At 32.1% G+C, this 15,860-nt stretch overlaps 1 pseudogene; it reads left to right on the top strand.

Annotated features, from left to right (window-relative positions):
• LOC129224342 (adipokinetic hormone/corazonin-related peptide receptor variant I-like) overlaps nucleotides 1-7,305 on the top strand; it is a 58,470-nt pseudogene extending 51,165 nt beyond the window's left edge.
• Nucleotides 7,306-15,860: the final 8,555 nt, after the last annotated feature.

A 15,860-nucleotide genomic window follows, 5' to 3' on the forward strand; every position in this document is an offset into this window, starting at 1 on the left:
CTGTTGTATGTTATGAGTACATGTAATGCGTAATATTACTGTAAATTTGCTATTATGTCGGACAACCCGAACTGGCCCGAAGTTCAGACAGTTTATAGCCAAACGCTCTACCGAAAAAAAAAAAAAAAACCACAGGTAATTTAAAATTTTTTTTCTTGCCGAGAAGTCTTTTTATTTTTGAAAATTTTTGCAATTTGTTATCGCAGGCTGTTTGAACCGTTATGACTTAGATGGCAGCACATGTTCATCATTTAAAAGCACGGTTAAAATACAAAATAATTTAAACTAAGTTCTTTTTTAAGCGTAGCTTTTCAAATGTAGTAAAAATGTGATACGCTTTTTTTTTTGCAAAAAGAAGAAAAATATATATATTACCCTTTAAATTGAGGTAATATTTTTTTTATTTGTACAAAGAGTCAAAAACTCATTAGAAGAATCTATATTTCAACATACGATTTATTATATTTTACTGAACAAAAAACAATTCCAATGTAATATTCCATTTTTTGAATTCCAATGTAGTCTGAAATCTTCAACCTGATACTTATATTTTCGCTTACATTATGCTTTAATTTTCTTCCCGGAGCCAAAGCTTAAAAAAAAATAAATAAATAAAAACCTTACAATCGAGTATCAATTTTGCTCCGTGTTGCATCAAGTTTTCATAACAGCTAGGAGCGTTTCTGCCTCATGTATTCCCTCATATTTGTTATTCATTGATCATGTAATGCGCGATAGTTTTCTAATTTTTTGATGCAGATTGTCCGGACGTGGGCCCGAACACGCATTCTCCTGGTTACCATTCGAACGCTCTGCCGATCAAGCTATTCAGCTCTGTCGGTAACAGTGCAAGTTAAAGTTATAAATTTAACCGAAAACCTCATTCTGGTTCTTTAAAACAGGTTTTTTTTGCCCGAAAAAACAATTAGACTGACGAAAATTAGACCGTGGGTCTATTTTTCGTCAGTAGCCTGCACGATAAGCTTTGAAATAAGGTGTAAATAAAAGAAATCGATCAAGAATTGAGGAAAATCTCGCGTAGAAACCAAAAACAGGCTACAGAAATAATATATAAGGATATATGATTTACAGGCTTACTATCTGCAACGCCATCTGTTGGAAAAAATTTCAATTAAAATTTGGAACTTGGGGGGGGGGGGGGGAATTTACAACCCACCACATGAATTTTCTGCAAGAACTAATTTTTTTATCATTTACCGTTTTCCTGTTATTAATTTTTAAAAACAGTCAGTCTTTTTCAGGACACCCTGTGTGATGAAGTTCAATTTTTTACACCGAACAGGAATTTTTTATTGTTATGTGGCGAAATTGTGACAAGTGTGACATTGTGCTAAAGTACAAAACTTGGATGAGCAATTTCTAAAAGAACAATGAGGAGGACAGATAATAAGCTTGACAATAGTGAATACGTATTTACATTTGAAGGCCTCGGAGCAGAAATGTGACAAGCCACAAGGAGTTACTTTTCGCTCCAAATTTTTGTTTCTCTTAACGAAAATTGAAGTAAACATGACAGTTTATTATATAATTTGGAGAAAAACGAATAAAGTTTTAGTATTGCTGAATATATAATGTCTAATATCATCGCACGGCATTGCCCGTAGTTGAAAATGAAAAGGTCTTTTGGTTCGCCTGTATATTTACAAATAATGTGTGGTGAATTTTCTCGTCAATTGGCTTGTACCCATGTTACGGTTCCACGTTATGATAATTTCGTATCTCGCCAATTGGCTTGTGCCCATGTTGCGGTTCCACGTTATGATAAATTCGTAATTTACTCGTCCATCATATGATAATTTTGTTACTAAAATTGGAATAGAAAAAGAACCACATTGAATTTTCAAAAAATCGCTTCGAGGTGCACACCCCCATGCTACAAACTAACTTTGTGCCAAATTTCATGAAAATCGCCGAACGATCTAGGCGCTATGCGCGTCACAGAGATTCTACAGACATACAGACATCCTTCGGACATCCAGACAGAGATACTTTCAGCTTTATTATTAGTGAATGTAAGTTGGAAATTGGTCTACTGAAAATTCACATCATGTGGCATATTACATTATTGCCCCGGTCCCTTCATTTTATAAAAAAAGAATACAGCGGGGAATAGTGTACATTTATTTTAACATTTCTTTAAAGACCCCTAACGAAATTGGACCGAGTGTAGTTAGTTTTGTTTATCACAGTAATTTTTCGGTATTACCTTTGACCTTTTATTTAAAAATAATAGAGGGCTCCACTCCCTGCTCGTTGCCGCTCACCGACCCCCGAAGATTGCATTGCAATCTTATTTGATTCGCAAAGATTTAAATCGTCAACTAAAAAGAAACACATTAAAAACGCATTTTGAGTACTTCCCTTTGGTACAAAAAGCACACCTTCCCCGGGTTTCAAAATAACTTGTACCAACTTGCAGAGCCGCAAGGGCTAAGAGGCTCCTGAGCATTGCAAAACTGCAGTTTTGTACGTTTGAAAAGTCGCTTTCATATTCGTGGTCTCTTGTAATACTTTATTTCGCTCTTTAGCTCGGGGCTTGAATTGAGTTGAGCCTAAAATTTTCAGTTAAAATTGAAACCCTTAAAATTTGTGAATAAGAAAGAAGAAACAAACGAATCTCAAAAACGTAACTATGGCAACGCCAAATAAAACATCAATAATTTGAATGAAGATGAGATTTTTCGAACTTCATTAAAACGGCTTGTATCTTTCTTTCCTTTGGAGATAGAAGCTATTTTTTTGACCATGAGTCAAATTAGATCTGGAGTAAAAAAGCCGATCTTTCCAGTGATTTCAAAAGGAAAACTATGGGATAATTCCTTCACTTTTTACTGATAGATTTTATGAAGAAAGTAGCATCTAAATTTAGCTAAGCCTAAAAACATTCCAGTTTAAAACGCAAATAACTCCCGCCGAGATTAGCTTAGAGCATTGAAACAAATTGCGTAGAACACAGAAAATTTCACCCTTTCCAGCGACATATAACATTAATATGTGCAAGTAATTTTCACCCCTTTAATAGGCAATTCACGCGAAATTTGAGCTTAAAAAATTAATTACAATAAAACGAATTCGCAATTTAAAAAAACAAAACCCCAGATGGGCTCGAGGGGCACCGGGGCTCAGAGTAATTTCGTATAAAATTTCAAGACTGTAGGTGCTATGGGGTCTCCTGGACGCAGGCCCGCCACAGACTTCCTTCCAGAATTTCTTTGAAAATTATTTTTCTTTAATATAAAGAGATATTTGGCATATTGAGCTGCGGGCTTTTCCTTCTAACTTATTATGGTTTGATCAACGACTTTCTTTACATTACCCATCAAACCACTTTTACATGAGAAGTAGTAAAATACTTCCAGGTGAAAAAAAAAAAAATTCTTCATCATTTTTTAAGCACCTGAAAGAGCAATTTTGCCATGTGCTCAGAGCAGATTCGTTACTCCACATAATTTCTTTCATTGGTATATTCCCACATTAATTTTTATCTGTATTTCTTATATTTAAAAAAATACATGTATCATTAAATTCTATGTCATCTGTTACCGCACCTTTTTCTTTAACTCTAGATGTTCTTTTACTATTATCTTTTTAAAAATCTAACTTTCCTCTGATCTACTAGAACTTGTTGATGGCATTTTTAAGTTCTAAAATTTTGCCTGAATGGGAAACAAAGAAAATATTTGTAAAAAATCTGATATTGAACAGTATTTGTTGAAAGAATAATTTTTACCATCATTTTTTACTATTTAATAATTTAAAACAAATGTTTTCGTGAAAACTATTTTTTTTTATCTTCATTGCTGTAAAATGCATCGACAAGCGAAAGAAAAGATTACAATTAAAAACAATAGTTGTGGATTTTAGCTATAGACAGCCATCTTTAAAGCCCTGTTGATACTCAAAAAACAAAGTAATGGAAAAGAATCCCCAGATATATAATGATTGAACTTGAGAAAACAAACTTTGAAGCTCATACCAGTTAAAGAAAGAGTATTTTATGATGTGAATGGGATCGTTTCCGAAATTTTAAAAGCATGTTTTTCTGAAAGAACATGCTTAAAAACATATGATCTGACCATTTTTCATATAATTTGACCAAGTTTAATATTAAATTTTTTCGGTGAGTAGATTCAGTTTCATTTCTTTACGCTTCTGCACATGGCATCACAAGTGATAAAATGCATTCACTGATGCCATTAGCGCAGAACGCAATATTTAATTCGCTTCTTTACTCACATGTACTGGTAACGGTATGGTTAATAGCAAGCGTAGAGCGCAATATTTAATTTGCTTCTGAATTATTATAAACTGGAAACGTGGTAGACTTCAAACGTAAGCATGTGGGCAGCGCGCAGTGGAGTACGCACCAAAGTTCATCACTTGGAACGTCATAAAGACCACGTCTTATTTGAAAAATTGGATATTTAAAAATATTAGTTAAAATTTAAACGTTTTAAAGATAAAAGATTTTCCTCGCTCCATATTATTATTTTTTTGCTCATTCTATCATCTTCAGTGACTAAAGGTAGTACTTTTGACTGATGAAAAACCCCCATTGTCCTTTTTTCTGTCGGATCTCCCATAAGCCTTATATATTTATAACGTCAGTATTACGATTTTTTTCCGAATTTCTTCATTTTTCTGGTAATGTTAACATTTTTAAGAACTCAATGCTATGGAAGAGAAAAAAAAAAAGCATTGAAATTTAAGGATTTCAAAACAGAAGAAAAACTTTGATCCATTAACTTATCCAAACAAAGAGATAAGAAATTAGAATTACAAAATAAGGGGAAGCAAGAAACTTAAAAGGGTTTTCGTTTTAAATTATCATAAATGATTCTTTAGATTTTTTATGTAGTGAAAATCAAGAGACTTCTGATTAAGCTTAGCTGAAAGTAAATAGTCTCGTTAAATAAGATACGTTTTGTCTGTTGTATTGAAAAGTATGTAAAATAAAGAAGAGCATGTTCCATATTAAAAATAACAATTCTTATATAATATGCTTTACTCCTACAACTTGTTTTAAAATTGTAATTAATAACTTGAAATACTTGATTTTTATATTGCGAAAACATTTTTCTTTACATGTTTTTTGTATTAAAATAATGCTTATAACTCTGAAATATGTTTCCGCTGTTTTGCGTTTATCGCTGCTCAAAGTTTTTAGCTTCTTATTCAGTTATTAAAGCTCAACAGTGAGTTATTCAGGTAAGAAATTTCCAAACAATTTTGTTTTTGCGTGGCAATTCTTAATATTGCTTTGTATAAGCAAAAAATAAAACTAGCAATTTTTTTAAAACTTCAGCTGATTAACTACAAGAAATTCAACTTTTTAAAATTGAGATTTATGATATAAAGCAATATAGAACTAACCCGTTTCTAAAATTTTTTTTTTTTTTTTTTGCTGCTTATGTTGCTTTTTTTTTAATTTTTATGTATTAATACTTGAGGAATTTTTTTCGGCACCATTTTCGCCTATGTTTTTTAACCGATTTCCTCCTTGTTTTTCTTTGTTTAGTAGCTATTGCTGAATTTTAGTGTCAGCAGTAAAATGTTTTGAAATGAGACGCAAATTAACGAGGCGTTAATTAAAAACGCATTGTTGCCCTAAATGGTTCTATCATGCGAATGAATAGTCCATTTTTTCCCCCAATTTGATACGGATGGAAAGGTTTCAAAAAAATACCCCAAAACAAGTTTTCCACTAAGCATCGAAGTTCCAATAACGTAAGATCACTATAGAGAAACCTTATAAGCCTTTTTTAGTTAGCGAAACTCATAATTTTAAATTTGGAATATTTTTATAGCTTACGCGGGCTATAAGTAGCATGAATACGCGGGCTATAAGTAGCATGAAATATTTCGTTTAATTGATTTTTGAAATTTCTATTTCTACATGAAAACTTTATTTTAGTGCATTGAGCTTGGTATGATTGGAAAGCTCACAAAAATACCCTTTAAGATAGTTTCCCCTTATACGATCGGAAATTCGATAGAACTAAATTGTTTGAAAAACGCGCTAGAAGCAATTTGAAGTAAGAGAAAATCAATTTTGATTGGATGTTTGGCACGAGATAGTTCTTGTGAGGAAATTGATGAATACTTATATGTAATGCCTTTTCTCGCTTGAGTTTTAGTGAGTTAAAATTATTGCATTCGTTTTTACAGGATCACAAGAACTAGCTTGGACGCACATGATACTGTCGTGCTAAGCACATAATTCGTATATGAAAATTGTGTTATTTTCACTAGGTCATTTTTTATTACCTAATTTACCTATATACAGTTGGCTCTCTATTTAACGACTGTCAAAGGACCACAAAAAATCGGCCTTAAGTAGAATTCGATCGTAAATAAAATGCTTCTAAAACTACAATGGAGCATCCGAGACCGTGAGAAGTCGTCTTTAAATAGAGAAAGTCGTTAAATAGAGCGTCGTTAAAAAGAGATCCAACTGTACAATGTTTTTGATCATTTGTGAAGTACAATATCTAAAACAGAATCTCAAAAAAAAAAAAAAAAATTCATCTGAATCAGTATATGAAGACGTAAAACTTTAAAGAGCAATACCTCGATTTAAACTAGGATACAGATAGGACTTTTGTGCTCAGCAGGGTAGTACAGAAATGTTTTCGTCATGAACTACTTCAATGCTTTTCTATTTTTCTAGGGCTTTCTGACTCTCAGTGTACAAAAAGAGGATTCAGAAAGGCGTCCCAGTTCCAGCTGAGAATGTCCGACATGTCATTAGTTCACAGAGCAAGGGTTAGAACCTTGAAAATGACCCTCATCATAGTGCTCACGTTCTTCCTGTGCTGGACACCCTATGTGGTTATCGATCTGTGGTACCTGTTCGATTCCAAATCCGCTGAAGCTTTGGATTCCAGGATTCAGACATTCCTCTTCATGTTTGCTGTTTTCAACTCCTGCGTGAACCCTCTCGTCTATGGTAGCTACACATTCAATTTCGCTGCTTTCTTCAGGCGTGCTTTTAAATGTTCATCGTCATTAGGGTCATTGAGCAGACAGGCATCAGTCATGACTCACTTGACTCAAGCAGATCGTTTGAATTTGAATGGCTGCATACCTTACTTAGTTGATGGTAATCACTTCAAGACCGGGCACCAAGAAACAATCTCTGCAGAACCTTTCTTAGAACTGAGGCAAGCCACTCCTGTTCGCAAACCCCTGAACAGAGGAAACAGACTCTTGATTGATGGAAGCCCATGTATGAATTACAGATCTATTTCGGATCAGTCGTTGGCTTTAAGTGCTCGTTCTTAAATTTATGAAACTTATGACCCAATAATCTGAAACCATTTTGGTTAAAAAACGGTAAAATATGTTCTACAGTTGTTTCTGAAGAAAGTTTAAATATATATGTTTGCATACGAAGCATGATGAACATTATATGCATTCAGGGTAACTTTTCTCCATAATTATTTCCCTTTTTTAACTACTTCAGTTATTTTTTTTATCGTATTATTACATCTGTTGGCATAAAACTGAAGATGAACTCCAAACGTAATATATAACTCTACAAAATTATATACAATAAATTATTACAAAAACATTCAAAAAATTTATTAACCTGGTACAAAGTTATCCATTCACTCATAGTAATGTTTGACCGTATGAGAACTATGATTAATCAAAGCAGGGCATTTTTGAACGAGAAAAATTCTAAACATTTAAAAACTTCCTATTTTTATTTTATAGCATCGCGTCTTGGCTACCAGTTTAAAATAATTCACCGAGTACTTAAACACAGGACAAGCGTAACTTCCAAACAGCAGCTTCAGAATTATTGCAAGAAGCAATGTGTAGTGTTGCTAATCAAAAAAGTGCAGCCTTAAAACCTCCACAGTTTCTTTTGAAATAAATACACTTAAATCTTTGAAGTGAGGCAAGGTTAACTTGCATGGGTTCAAATATTTTCCTAAATGTGTTAACTAATACCATTTTGATACAAACGTTTGCTAAATGATTGTTGCTCACCAAAAGAAAAATAATACTATTTAACAATATGTATATTATATAAATTTTTATATAAAAATGATTATCGTTAATGTTCCGATTTCAAAACACTCTAATTTAAAAACTACTGATCAGAATGGCTTAATATTTCACCAGAACAGGAGTGAGGTTTTGGGGACTAGTTTGGTGAAGAAAAAATAATAGTTTTAAAATGTGCCGATAGATAGCGCAGTCAGGGTTCGAACTAATTACTAAAAGTAGGCATGTTCGTCAAAGTCATACAATCAGCACAGATAACCACAAAAAAGTGAAACATGTTGTTTCCAGGTTTTTTTTAAACCATGAATCAGACTGAGTGGTTGTAGGCAAGTGTTGCAAATTTGCGAACGAACCCTTAGAATTCATCGCCTAACCAAGATTCATTTAATTTTGGCTCATTAGACCGCTGATAAATTTTAAGAATATAGATATTAAACTGGAATTTTATTATAGGGTCTTCTTGAGTTTTAAACTATGAAGGTTATGAATTTCTATCTTTTATGCATGCGCAGTGAAAATTTAATTGCTTTTTGATCAAATTTTCCATATTTTGACTTCAAGTTTTAGTATTATGCTTCTCTCGTACGCTGTCAAATGTTCTGAAATTATGGTACGAGAAGACGGGAAAGTTCACGTGTTATGAGCCAAAGCTCTTCAAATAAAAATTTTTATTTTTGAAAGAACTGCTTCCATTTTCGTAAATATAAGTGATACTCTCACAAAAGTATAAGAATGAATTCCACGTAGTAATTGAACCCTTTTCTAAAATTTTTAGTTTATTCTCAGGTGTTTACGGTAAAAGATTGTCAATAACCTTTTTTTGTTTTCTCAACTTTTTCTGGTCTCTAAGTGCATAGGTGGTCTAATTTTTATAGAGAAAAAATGTCAGCTGGAGCATACATCTTATGTAACAAAAGTTATAGTCTCTTATTCCGCGGGAAGTCTAAAAATGTAAATTTTTAGTGTTATATTCGTAAAATTCAACGTTTCAGAAATGAAAAGTTTCTCACATGTGCCAGAAGAATATTAATGCAAATCGGACCGAAATTGGTTCTAGTAAATGAAAGAAAATACTTAAGCCTATTCAGGGTGTCCTGATACAGGGTGACTGACTGTTTTGAAACATTTATAAGAGGAAACCGGTTAATGATAAACAAATAATTCTTGCAGAAAATTCATATGGTGGGCCATAAATTTTGTCCCCCAGAGTTCCAAATTTTAGCTCAAAATTTTCCCCAATAGATGGCGCTGCAGATAGAAAGTCTCTAAGTCAAAACAGAAGAATTGAAATTTACCGATTTTTCCTCTGATTGCGACTCATGATTGTAGACGATGGTAGACATTTTGAAAATATTGTTGTTTAATTTTTTCCATTAAAAACATTTTTCGAAAAAATATGACATAATTTTCTATCTTTCTTTGATTTGTGTGCTTACTAACTATATATATATATATATATATATATATATATATATATATATATATATATATATATATATATATATATATATATATATATATATATATATATATATATATATATATATATATATATATATTCGCCATGCCATCTATTGTAAATTTTTTGAACTAAAATATGGAACTCTGAGGGACAAAATTTACGGGAAACCACATAAATATTCTGCAAGAATTATTTGTTTATTATTAACCGTTTTCCAGCAATAAGTTTTTGAAAACAGTCAGTCTATTTCAGGACACACTGTATAACACTTTATAACTGAAGTTGGAAGTCTCACAAAATCACTTTTACAACTCAAGCTCGAGCAAAAAGAAAGACGGAAATGCTCGGCTTAGTGGAATGTGTGAAATGAATTTCAAGAAGCTCCCTTGTGTGTTAGACTTTTAGATTTACTCGATGTTTCGCATTTAAAATCTGTTTTCACACTCCTCCCTCCCTTTCTTGGGAGAGGGGTGTAAGTTTCTTTTTTTTTTCGTTTTTCCCCTCAGGATTCATAGTTCTTTATTTCTTTTTTTAGGATTTGCATTTCTGTTTTTAAGTATGAGAAGTTATACGGACAACTAAAACTGTTCTTGATAAAAAATTAGCTGCCAGCTCTATTAAAATATTAAAAACTAATAAATAGTAATATTATGTATTCTCTTCAGTTCTTAGAAAATAAGATTTAATAATGATTTATGTTTTGAATGCTAATCCTGATTAAAACAAAGCATTGTTGTGATGCCTTTTAATCGATAATATTAAATAGGTACGTCAATACAATAAACGTATATTGCTCATTAATATGCTCAATTTCCCCTCATCTTCAGCATATGAGTAATGCAAAATGGACGCTAGAATATTGCTTTAAGATGAGAATTAGGTTGCTTATTCTCAAAAAATGAAAACTTATGTAGCTTACCATTAAATAATCTAGTAAATCCGATGTTTCGATGACTTGTATTAACCAAAGGACCAGCATCAATCTCTCTCCCCCCCCCCCACTCCCGGGGAATGGAAACGTTTATCAAAAATAGTGCTTCCTACGACAATTCATCTATAAAGTATCATTGACAGGATTTCTTTTAACCTACTTTCTGGTCAGGTTAAGAAAGACGAAAAGACAAAGGAAGGATTTAAAAAAGGTTTACAGTAAGTAAAACATTTCTAAAAACCAAGAGAAAAAAAAGTTAGAAGAGTGTAAAGGGATATTAATAATAAAAAATAGACTTAAAAAAATAAAAAAAATGATTTTTAAATGGAGGGGACACGTGCTCTCACCAGAAAAATTTTACAGAAATAATCCCACAAAAACTATACAGAGAGTAATCCGATTTTTATTTCTTATTTTTAAACCTCTATTTCATTTTTTAAATAAAAGGAGAAGAATGTGGTATAATCTCAAACTTATACATTAAAAAAAAGCACCTTCATGTTTAAAAAGCTTTTCAAATTTAAATTGCTTTTAATTTTTATAAGAAAACACTTTCTGTATTGACTAGAAAAAACTCGAAGAGAAAAATATTTTTGGTAACCATTAAAAACAGCTCTACCTTTAATAAAAAACAATACAGAGAAAAGGTTGTCCTTTTATACTTCTTTCAAATAAGAGTTATAGGGGGGGGGACGTAAAGAAAAAAGAAAAAAATAACATTAAAGAAGGTGAAATATGCGGTAAAAATATTAATATTAACAAAAATATCAGAAAAGATAAAAGTATAAAACATGTAGAAATGAAGGAAGAGTTGTGAAATGAAGGATATATAAGTAAGTTTTCTCTTGCTTTCTCTAACTTCTGACTGAACATTTTTATAATGAGCTTACTGAAACAAAGGAAAACTTTGTGTGGAATACTCAAAATAAATAAAAAATGCGATCTACTACTAAAATGCCCCGTTTTTTTGGTACTTTTTACTTATAAACTGATTAAGTCACTGTTAGCCCATCTTTATTTCTTTTTTTTTTACTATATGAGAGCGAAGTATTCTCAGTTAAAGTGAATTTACCGTAATAAAAAAAAAATTATTATCAATTTTACACCATAACATTTTTGCCACATTTTGACTTTTAAAAACACTTAGAAACTTGCGATTTTGAAAAATTCCGAGATAATGAAAAGAAAAGACAAAGCCATCGTACCGTTGTAAAGTGTTAATTATCCAATAATTAACCTTAAGTTTTCCACGGTGCCAAGTTCCGAAATTTAATCTTGGTGTTTCAATGTGAATAAATGCAGACTGTGCCAAATAACAACTGCTGTGCTCTGTCGGAACGAGTTAAGTTTGTATATTATCGTGCTTTTAACCAATTGTATTTCGATGATGTTTTTGTGATTCCATGTAACTGAGCTTGATTGGTGCTGTATGTAATATTAAAACCTACATGTATGTTAATGATGAAACTCATTTGTGATCCTTTTTAAAAAAATAATTATTGTGACTCGTATTTGAACTAATAAACAATGTTATTTATCCATTTGTGAAAGCGTTTAAAGTGCAAAGTAAACATGCAGATAGAATTATCATTGATCTTCTGCAGATATGAATGAATCCACATAAAAAAACGGAGGGGATTAACCACTTTGCAGTTCTTCTTGACGAGATATCTCGTCCATTTAGCATGTAGTTCTGGGACTGCCCAACCGCAACGGAGTTAAATGGGTACAGTGTGATAGAGATAAATGTGAGACAACAGCAAGTTGTTTACCGTTTACCTATTTCCAGCCTGGTAAAACTTTTGAAAGTCAAGTTGACATACTGCTAACAGTATTATGGAAAAGTGGTTGCTTTGAAATCTGGTGTACGAAAATCGTCATCTGCGTCATCGTAATTTAACCTTATCGAATTAAAATATCTGCTGTTTTTGTTACCTTGTTTCTAACTGTTAGAAAAGCTACCCACTCTTCTTCTACTATGCGTAATACGCTCTAGTGTTTTTCTATATAGGGGAAAGGGAACACATGTTAACATAATATGTTTTGCTAAGATAACTACAAGCAAAAAATCTTTAAAAATTCTTAAGTAAAGGCAGTATCAAAATCAATGCCAAAAATCAGTACCAAATCAAAAATCAAGAGGTGGTAGATCTCTTCACCAAACTTTTAGAGCAATGAGCTATGTTGTGTTTCTGTTGTGACAAGTTTTCTATTTTAGAAAGTGCTGTAAATAGTTTTATCACCGTCTCCTTCGCGGGAAAATATATTTTAAACTAACTAATAAGCAAAACTAATTTTTAACAAACATATGAGTGTCTACGTTAATTTGTAACAATATTTTATCTTTTTCTAATAAATACGGAACTCTTGATTTTTGCAAATTGGTTCTAAGGTAGATAATGAGTAAACTGTGAACACAACATCCTGGGGTAGATGTAACCAGTTTCCATATCCTCTCCTTAATATAAATATTAGTGTAGAGTAATTCAAGTGTGAAAAAAAGTCTTAAAATGTTTTAATTATTTTTCTGTAATTAGTTTGTAAATTCATTAACGCTGAATTCTTCACCAAATATTTAGTAGCAAAAATAAATGAACAAGCAAATAACAAAAATAAATAAATAAAAATTTAGAATAAGTTTATGGATTGACGATGGTAAAGGAATAATTAATAAATGTTTAACAGATTTTTCAAACACTTATAACATTTATCACTAATATTCATATTATGAAGAGGATATGAGAACTGTTCACATGTGCCCCAAATGTTACATTCATAACTGTCCTGTCATAAACTTTAGAATTAACTTGCAAAACTTTTTTGCATTAGTGATTTTTAATTAAATAAACAATTAACCATTATCATAATTTTAGCTGATTGTTCATACAATGTTTGCAAGGGATGAGTTTAACTTATCAGTCGATTTGAAATTTGAATTGTTTTGGGGCTTTTATTTTTTAATTTTCAAAATTCTTATGCAATAAAAAAATAATAATGTTACAAAAATGGGATTTTTTAAAAAGAATTATGCGGTTTGGGCAAATTCGACTTACATCTAATAAAGGGTCATCTGTATAAAGAGAATTGAAAAGCGCTTCGAAAATTCGATTCCCGACAGGATACTACAACCATGTTCTCCAATTCAGCATATTTTGTCATCAGGAAATTACGTAAATGGTGTCATTAACAATCGGATATTTCAAATTTTCAAGGGCAAAAGCTACGTTGATATTTCTAGTCAGTTTATATCCACACGAAATCTTTTATTTGACATCCTCCGTTACTTCTTGCGAGATATCAATCCAGTTTCGAGGAAAAGTGGTTATGTTGCTTCCTCCTTTTTCAGCAGTTGTATACAGGAGCTAACGAGCACCAGGGCATACCAGAGCTAAAACCACATTGTGTTCCATGTGTTGCATTACTTGTTAAATTACATAGAAAAGTTATAATCTTTAACCGTAATACAGAGCTAATCTCGAAAAAAATGGGTAACCCATGTTCAGCTAATCGTAAAGCAGCAACACCTGTCAACGCTAGAAAACCGGAGAATTTCACGACTCCAGTACTTTGTTACATTTTTTTGCAATAGAAGAAAATTGCGAAAAACGCCTAAGAACTCAACTGAACTGAGTAGTTATTTTTCTATGAATCAGCTGGACTCGCTCAACTCGTGGCAGTCTTGAGAATTTTATCGCAGTATGTAACAGTTCACAGTTTTAGCAGTCCTTCACATTTCGCGCGAGTCCATTATAGAGATCTTATTCATGTTGCGTTATGTCATATAACAAGTTGCTATCTAACATTGTATTTGATGTGTTATAATAAAATTGTTAGTAGTTAAAAGTTCAGGTGTTTGTCCAAGCTGCTTGTGTAACAATTTCTACACGAAGGAATATCCGAAGACCATAGTTCAAATGACTTCATTGCCCCGCGACTTTTAGAAAGCGTTGAAGAGGTTAAATTGTATGGTAAGAATTTAATGATCGTTTATAATTTTTGTTAATTTTTTTTTCGAACTCCATACTTTTTCGCAAAATCATTCAGATATGAAAGAAAGAGAGAGATAGAAAGAGAAAACCCTCACACATTTAAATAAACTACATTAGCTAGTGACGCATTACAATATTTAATACATGCATTTTAGTTTGAATTTTGTGCAATGAGTAGATCAGCAAGTTATTGTTTCGTCTTGTATAGACCACAATTAAATTTCCACCTTTCACAAAATCATTTAAAAGCTTTTACGTTTAATTTGAAAGAACTTCCTTATCAAGAAAGATTTGAAACAACTTCTAACAAAGACTTGGAACAAAATCGATGATTACAGAGAATAAATTGCCGTGGATTGTGTTCGGCGTTATTTTCGGCAGACTTTCTGCTCAACGCGTGTGGACGGAGGTGATTGCAAAACTTCAGTCCGTGAAGCTTCAAATGAATGATACAAATTGCATTACAAATCATTATTTGCTGGTATTTTTTGATACATTAACGCGATTTCTTAAGAAAGGGTTTGTTATTTAATAGCTTGTTCATTACGTGCTGAAGATATAGTGGTGTCTCTCGTATAACGAGACTAATTCGTACCGTGATGACTCGGAACCGTTATTATACGTGATTTTTTATATATTTGTTTTAACTATTACTATTTGAATCACTTATGTATGTTCATTACATAAATCAAGAAGATATGTACCGTGATGTATCGAAGACGTGTTTCGCGCTATATCGAAACCGCATAGTACGAAACTTCAAAGTAATACAAATCAAGACAATGTGTACCGTCTGTTTTCTTTAGCTGAGACCTTGTGCATGCGTCAAGTCTGCTCTCATTTTATCAAAAAAGGGAGGGACACCCGGATGCAAAAGGTGAAAAATAACGTGTTCAGCAGTTCTTCCAAAGTAGCGTCGAAAAAAGACAGACGTCAAGTGCGAGTGGAAAGTGCCCATCCTCAACTTATCGCCCCTTTTTAAAATTGAATCCATCCCGATTGCTAGTCTTTGCTTTCGGTAACGGACAGTACAATGTTACATCGAAGCCTTGTCTTAAAATGTAAAATTTTATGATAGCTAAAGCTTCATTCCCATTAAACGTACAAAACACGCTATTTGTGTTCACGAAGTTGAAAAAAAAAAAAAAAAAAAACTTTACCAACTTTATTTACAAATAGCAAAACGCATACTGTCAAAAGGAAATCAGATTTTCTGCATTAATGAAGTTTGTTGAATCGACAACAACGCAAAAATAAACGGATATAAAATAAGTTAAATCATTCTTTTGCCCCGTTTTTTAATTTATCGTTTGGCAAATTTTATTTTAATTTTTTAATCTTTTTTTTTCTTTTTAATCATTTGAAAATGTAAAAATGTGAGAAAATTGAGCAATACGTTTAGTGAAAATGATCCTATAAATCTGATTTCAAGGGTTCTGTA

The sequence above is a fragment of the Uloborus diversus genome, chromosome 6 (assembly GCF_026930045.1).
Source record: "Uloborus diversus isolate 005 chromosome 6, Udiv.v.3.1, whole genome shotgun sequence".
Classification (NCBI taxonomy): domain Eukaryota; kingdom Metazoa; phylum Arthropoda; class Arachnida; order Araneae; family Uloboridae; genus Uloborus; species Uloborus diversus.